Source organism: Myotis myotis, unplaced genomic scaffold, assembly GCF_014108235.1.
Source record: "Myotis myotis isolate mMyoMyo1 unplaced genomic scaffold, mMyoMyo1.p scaffold_m19_p_2, whole genome shotgun sequence".
NCBI lineage: Eukaryota > Metazoa > Chordata > Mammalia > Chiroptera > Vespertilionidae > Myotis > Myotis myotis.
In genome coordinates, this window is record NW_023416324.1 from 28,499,760 (window position 1) to 28,507,322 (window position 7,563).

At 47.5% G+C, this 7,563-nt stretch overlaps 1 long non-coding RNA gene across 1 annotated transcript; it reads right to left on the reverse strand.

Moving 5' to 3' along the window:
* Positions 1 to 2,485: 2,485 nt before the first annotated feature.
* On the reverse strand, positions 2,486 to 3,433 carry LOC118676329. The gene is made up of 2 exons (XR_004974079.1): positions 3,379 to 3,433; positions 2,486 to 2,619 (listed from the first exon to the last, which is right to left on the reverse strand). It is a non-coding gene; the product is annotated as an uncharacterized LOC118676329 (long non-coding RNA).
* Positions 3,434 to 7,563: the final 4,130 nt, after the last annotated feature.

Genomic DNA, 7,563 nt, shown 5'->3' on the forward strand with positions numbered 1-7,563 from the left:
CTCCCTCCAGGACACAGTGTGGAAGCACAGGTGGGCGGGGCCCTGGCTCACAGTGCTAGGTGCCTGTGGGCTCTGGGCAGAATCAGCCAGTTCCAGCTGGATAGAACCCAGAGCCCTTGGGCACGGGAGCTGCTTGGGCCTGAGCCTGCCTGTCTGACGGGCTGGTAGGTGGGAGAGGCAAGCCAGCTGCAGAGGCCTGCGTGAAGGGTGGGGTTCCTAGGAAGGCTGAGTGACAGAACCTCCATCTGGGCCTCCCCATAGGGGACCCACTAATGCCATCATGGTTTCCTTTGCTCATGCCTTTATTGAAGAGATAACCGGATTGAGCAATGTTTCTCAAATTATTTGCAACACATCTCAGATCCATCGTTTTGTATTCCTGCACTTCAGTGTCAAAGCAGTGCCAAATTGCTGCAAAATGTTCCTAAATGCTTACTCAGAATTGTGGTATTTAACTCACTGTGGACTGCTAACAGAGTTTGCAGACCAGCACAGGCCATGGACCACACTCTGAATAGCACTGAAATAGGCTGATTTAGGGGAGGGGTGCATGGGGAGACCCAAGAATGAAAAAGACCTTGTCTGCTGCTCTGGAGGAGCACAGGTTCTGGAGACAGCACGTGGGTTGGAATTCTGCCACACCGGACACTAGCTGGACAGCCTGGGGCAGGGCACTTCTGCAGGCTGAGCCTCCGTTTTTTTATCTGGAAAATGGAGGTACGTAGTATAAAAGATATCTGTTGTTTCTTTCTTCCCAAGGTCTGGACAAAGAGCATCTGACTTCCCTTTGTGTTTGGGTGACCACTTGCCTTGACTTCAGGGCTGGTTCCGTAACCTAAGAGTGGCCAGTTAGCAGTTTCAATCATCCTGTGCATGTTTCCAAGAGATGGGCACATATCCCAGGAGAGCCACTAAAAGTCTATCTGGGGTGCCATGCTGGATGTGTCAGGGAAGAGATGCTCTTTTTCTGCTGGGGTTGCTAAGCACAAGGAAAGTCTTTCTAAAAATAAAGCCAGTGTAGAAGACAGCTGAGTCAGAGTTTGGAGAGAAAGGCTCCTGGTAATAGTGTCTGAGTGCCTGGGTCCCGATGAGCTTCCGCCATCCCCTCCTTTCCTTCTCCCTGTCACTGTCCTTGGCCACACTCCATCACCTCTCCTCCTCCTCTCTGGGCTCCCTGCTGACATATACATGTGTCCAGGACGGGTAAGGTCAGAGAACGCAATCTGAGGTCAAAAGGTAGAGACCGGCCATGAAACTTGGGATAAACCATTTCGTGTCTCTGGATCTCGGTCTTCTCATTGGTCAAATGTGGACGTTGCCTATCTCAGGCTCTCAGGGTTCTCAGGAACTTGGCACAGCCATAAGCAAACATAATTTAGAAGCTTAAAGAGCTCAGCATTCACCCAGGACTGTTGCTGGCATTTTACTGACTTTCTGAGGCCATGTGACACATGCAGGTAGATATAGTGTAGAGAAGGGGCTTGGTCAAAAAGATCTGATCTCCACTTACTAGCTGTGCCACGGTGCCTATGGCTCGGCCTTTCTAAGTCCTTGTTTCCCCATTTTTAAAAGTGATAATGCAGATAAAGCACATGGTACAAAGTAGGTGGTTTAAAATGGACTTTATGCCCTAGTCAGTTTGGCTCCGTGGTTGTTCTGTGGCAGCAGGATCGAGGGACAGATCAGATTTGGTGAATAAATATTCTGATTTCCTTGTCCCCCTGTGGGACAATTCTGAAGCATGTTCTGCACCATCTCTCAGAAGGTCCCCAGTGGAACTGAGCCTAGTTACCCAAGTGGTAATTTGTTCATCTTTTATTGGCTTTCCTCCCCTCTCTGTCTCTCTTCCCCACTCCTTCACTATGCTTTCTGGGGACATCCTCTCAAATACTTGCACCTAAATCCTTGATTCAGCATCTGCTTGGCAGGGTCCCCCAATTAGGACACTTTCAAAACTCAAGTCCCATCATACCCTTCCATGCACCCTTAACTATAGCCAACTTAAATTATAAACTAAATGCCTCATGGATTCATTCTTTTGTGGTTTTGTTCTTTCTGTGCCTGTTCCCTAGAAGCCCTTCTGGCTTTCATCTCTTTTTTGTTTGTTTGCTTCTAAGGACCAGCCCAGGTTCCATTTATTTCATGATAAGCGCAAAGAATGATTGCTTGGCCGTTTGAACTCCCAGAGCGTCCACTAAATTCCCCTGGTGTGATCTCCGTCCAGGCTTCTTGACCTAGTGGAATCTGCTGACAGTCTTCTGGGGCCCCCACCACTCCTGAGGTTCAACCACGACTAGACCTTATCACCCAGCACTGCTCCAGCTCTGGAATTTTAAACTCCAGGGGATGCTGATATGGGAGAGGGGAAAATTCCCCCTCTTTTTCCTTCTCAGTTCTCTGGCTGGTCTAATCTCACCACATTTACTTCCACCAGATCCCACAGAGAAAGGGAGCAGGGGGAGACTAACATAGCAAGAACTCTTACCTTCTTCAGTTTGCATGAGACGCCCCAAGATCTCTTCGTTTGCCACAGTGCCAGTGTGAACAGTGTCCAGCTAGTAAAGTCTCCTGCTGGCTCACCAACTGTGGGGAAGGGATATTTCCCCTCTTCTGGCTGGTCTAACAATCAAATAGACATGAGACAGATTAACAAGAGAAAATAACCAAGTTTAATTACTTATGTTCATATGGGGGTTCCGTAAGAATTTGGGGCCCAAGGACAGATCAGGCAATTAAGGCTGATCTGCCATCTTGAAACCAGGAGAAACCAGGCTTGTGGTTTGGGACCGCAAACGGAAGGAAGATAATCCACGTGGAGTTGGAAAAACACATGTTTGTTAAACAAATGTTTGCTGGGCCATCTTTAACAGGGGGACACTGGAGGACTTTGATCAAAGAGGCCTTGCTACCTGTCATCTACTGGTTCGTAATAAAGTATGGTTATGTATGATGATAGCTTCCTTCCTGGAGCAGGTCCTTTCTAAATTTGTTTAGGCTGTTAGGGAGATGGTCAATGGTTTTTCCTGAGTCCTCTAGTTCTTAAAAGTAACTTGCTTAAAATAGCCAATATCCAAAGAGGCATATTTTGGGGTGGCAGTGTCTGCTCCCCCTCACCACAGATATTTCCCCTCTCATACTCTTCCTCCAGGGACATCAGCTCTGTGAGGTTATCAAGGTACCCAATCTTCTCCCTGTCTCTTGGCCCCTTCCATTCCTCCAATTGTTAAAAACAAACAAACAAAAGAAAAAACAGTTCTGGGTCAGTTCACTTATCAGCTTCCCCAGTTCCCTCTCTACTCCTGACCTTAGAAGAAGTGCAAAGTGGTTAAGGGCATCCACAGGATTTACCAGGGTGAGAACCCTGGCTCTACTACATACTTGTGTAACCTTGGGCAAATTACATAAGTTTTTGGTCTGCAGCCTCTTCATCTGAAAAAGAGAAAAATAATAAAACATATCACTCAAGTAGAGGGTTCTGTTTCTATAACAAGATATGGCAAACCCTCAATAACTTGATTATGTTGACATTGCCTTTGTATCTGCATGGCTACTTCATTGGGTCGGTGGGGGGATTAAATAAAATAAGGCGCTTAGAATTATGCCAGGCACAGGATAGCCACTCCAAAAATGTTGGCTGCTATCATTATTACTGAATTTGTTTCTTGGGCTACCATAATGAATTACCACAAATTGAATGGTTTAAAACCACAGAGATGTATTGTTTCATAGTCCTGGAGGCTAGAAGTCTTAAAATAAGGTGTCTGCTGGGTTGGCTCCACATATACAATATATATATATATATATTTTTTTTTAAATATATTTTATTGATTTTTTACAGAGAGGAAGGGAGAGAGATAGAGAGTTAGAAACATCGATGAGAGAGAAACATCGACCAGCTGCCTCCTGCACATCTCCCACTGGGGATGTGCCCGCAACCCAGGTACATGCCCTTGACCGGAATCGAACCTGGGACCTTTCAGTCCGCAGGCTGACGCTCTATCCACTGAGCCAAACCGGTTTCGGCTACAATATATTTTTATTAATTTCAGAGAGGAAGGTAGAGGGAGAGAGAAATAGAAACACCAATGATGAGATACAATCATTGATCAGCTACCTCCTGTGCACCCCCTACTGGGGATCAATACTGCAACCCAGGCATGTGCCCTAACCAGGAATCAAACCCATGACCTCCTGGTTCATAGGTTGATGCTCAACCACTGAGCTACACCAGCCAGGCTGGGTTGGCTCCTTTTGAGCCTCTGAAGGAGAATTGATTCATGCCTCCCACCTAGCTTCTGGTGGCTGCTGATCACTGGTTTTTCTTGGTTTATAGCTGCATAATTCCAATGCCTGCCTTTGCATTGACATTGCCTTCTCCTCTGTCTCAGTCTCAAATCCCTCTGACTTTCTCTTATAAAGACACTTGTCATTATACCTAGGGCCTACACTAAATCCAGGATGACTTCATCTTGAGATCCTTAACTTAATTACATCTACAAATACTTTTCTAAATAAGTTCACTTTCATGGGTTCCAAGGGTTAGGACTTAGATATAGCATTTTGGGGATCAGCGTTCAGCCCACGACAATGGTCATTACAAAAACTTTCACTGGAGAGGTGAATTAAAGCCAGATTGCAAAGGATTAAGAGACAAAGAGGAGATGAGAAATGTAGATAATTATTGGAGAGACTTGGTTAAGAAGGAGTGCGGATGGAGAGGGAGCTGGTAGACACTTACCTGAGCCTCTTGGAGGGAAGAAGAAAAAAAAGATGGCAGAAAAGGAGGACGAGCTTGAAGATACAAGAAAGAGAAAAAGATGCAGTGGAGCAAGGAGCAGGCCCCAGAGCAGAGTCAAGGCTGAATGCCGAATGGGTGACTCAGTAAAAACGAGCTAGATGGGCCAGCCACAGACTGACAGCAGCCACAAAACAAGTCAGAACAGAGAAGAAAAAGAGTGAGCCAAGGAGCCACCAAAGACAAGATAAAACATAACCAACCAAACTCTGGAAAGGTCTGCGACTTAAAAGATCTGAGCCAGAGATCACCTCTTGAGCAGTTTAAAAACAGTTCCTCCAGTTTCTCATCTGAAGCTCCCAATACTGCTGGAGGGCAAGCAGAATTATGACACCCCTTGGGTGGAGAAAGAAACCGACACCCAAAAGGCCTAGGGGTTAAACAGGTAGCTGGGGTTACCAAAGGACACGCTGAGCCTCCAGCTGAGGCAGGGAGTCCAGGGAAGGCCTGGGGACCCCCTCTCATGGAGGCCCCACCCAGCAGGAGGCACACTTTCGTACTGTTGCTCACATTCCTTTTGCACTCTCCTGCCTGGGCTTCTAGGAGATGGGTCTTCCCTGGTTGTCAACCTCTTGGATCGTTCTCGGGACCCTTTCCAGAGTACCTCTCCTTCCTCCAACCCTTTACAGATTCAAAACCAATGGATTCACCTTATTCCCTCCAAAACTGGCTCTTCCTCCTGTATCCTTTACTGGATGATCAACAACCACCAGCCACAAATCTGCCTCTGCCTGTCCCAAACATCCTGTCAATCACCAAATACTGTCTCCTGCCTCCTAAATACCTTATGAGCCTGCTCCCTCTCTCCATCCCAAGGCCTCGTCGCCCTGTCTTACCTGAACCCTGCAATAGGCTCCCGACAGGTCTCCCTGCCTCTTGGCTTCTCCAGTCCATCTTCCAAACTACTACTCCAGGATCTTCCTAAACCACAAAGACGATGTTCTTACTCACCAGTTCAAAGATTTCTGCTGGCTTCCCACCTCTGTGGGGGAAAGCACAAACTAACTTTCATAGCCCTTTGTGATCAGCCCCCTGCCATAGTCTCCGGCCTCATTAACCCTGAACATATCCCGCCTGCATTGGCTTTCCCAGTCTTGCCTCTACAGTCTTCATTCCTCTCTGGCTCTGAGACTCATCACAGTAGCTCAGGTGGGCATGGATATTTTTCCCATCCCACAAACAAGGAGATGGAGACTCACAGGGACCATGCAGCTATGATAAACAGGACTAGAACTTGAACCCAACCCTAAATGACTATCCCTGGGCCAGTGTTCTCCCAGCCACCCCCACCCCCACCCCCCTTTGAGAAGGGATAAAGAGGGCACTTCCTGAGAAAGGTTAGGCCCCAGGAAGCCACCTATCACCTATCACCTCATTCACAACCCTGGAAGGTAAGTAATACGCCTCCCATATGTGAAGGAGGAGAGTGAAGCCCAAAGAGTCTAAAGACCTTTCTGAGGTGACATAGTGAGGCAAGTCCAAGGGGACCCACAATGTCCAAGAACAGATTCACCCTGTGGAGGGCTCCCCTACCCCCACTCCCTGCCACACTCATCTCAGAGGGCTCAGGGTTATGGGTTGAAAATGATGTGAAGGCACATAGGGGAAAACTCGACAAGGACACCAGAGGCGACCAGAGGTGAGCCAGAGGCCTGGAACAGACCCTTCCCCCACACATTCAGAAGGAACCCACCCCGCCAATACCTTGATTTCAGACTTCTAGCCTCCAGAACTGTGAGGCAATAAACTTTTGTGTGTTTTTTAAGCCACCCTGTTTTTTATAGCAGCACCAGTAAGTGAATACAAAGAAGTAAACGGCCACCCATCCCAAAAAGAAGAGATAGGATAAAACAAATTATATTTGTGATTTTGAAATTTCTAGCCTGAGCCCTGGCTGCTGTGGCCCAGTTGGTTGGAGTGATGTCCTGTATAACTGAAGGTCGTGGGTTCAATTACAGGTCAGGGCACATACCTAGGTTGCAGGTCAATCCCCCGTCGAGGCGTGTACAGAGAGCAGCACATCGATGTTTTCTCTCACATCGATGTGGTGTGTGTTTTCTTCCTCTCTCTCTCCCTCTCTCTAAAATCAATAAGCATATCCTCAAGTGAGGATTTTTAAAGTTATTTTATTTTTCTAGCCCTGGCTGTGTAGCTCAGTTGTTAAGAGCATCATCCCAATATGCCAAGGTTTCAGGCTCGATCTCTGGTCAGGGCACATACTAGTACAAGAAGCAACCAATCTATACTAATAATAGCCTAGATGGCCGTCATGTCCTCATGCCGTGAAGCCCTTACGCCGTCACAAGGAGGCTGCGTGCGTAGCAGGAGTGTGCGGGTGGGCAGGGACTTGACGCTGCGTGCGCTGTGGGACCTGGGGGTCCCGCAAGGCCTGGGGGTCCCGTGGCCCCTCATGGCGTGGAGGCGGGACCCCTGGCTTCGGCTTACCTCTTTGCATTAATCCATTGAGGAGTCCCGGATGGGTGGGCAGGGCCTACCTCCTTAGGGTGATCAATCACAGGGCTCCCGCACTATGAGAGGGCACAGGCCAGGCTGGGGGACTCCCCTCAAGTGTATGAATTTCATGCACCGGGCCTCTAGTAAATGCATAAATAAGTGGAACAACAAATCAATGTTTCTCTCTCTCTCTCTCTCTCTCTCTCTCCATTCTTCACTCTCTTTAAAATCAACTTTAAATATTTCTAATGTTTTTATTATTACATTCATTTATTGAAGAAAATTTGGAAAGGATCCGAAAGTATAAAGAAGAA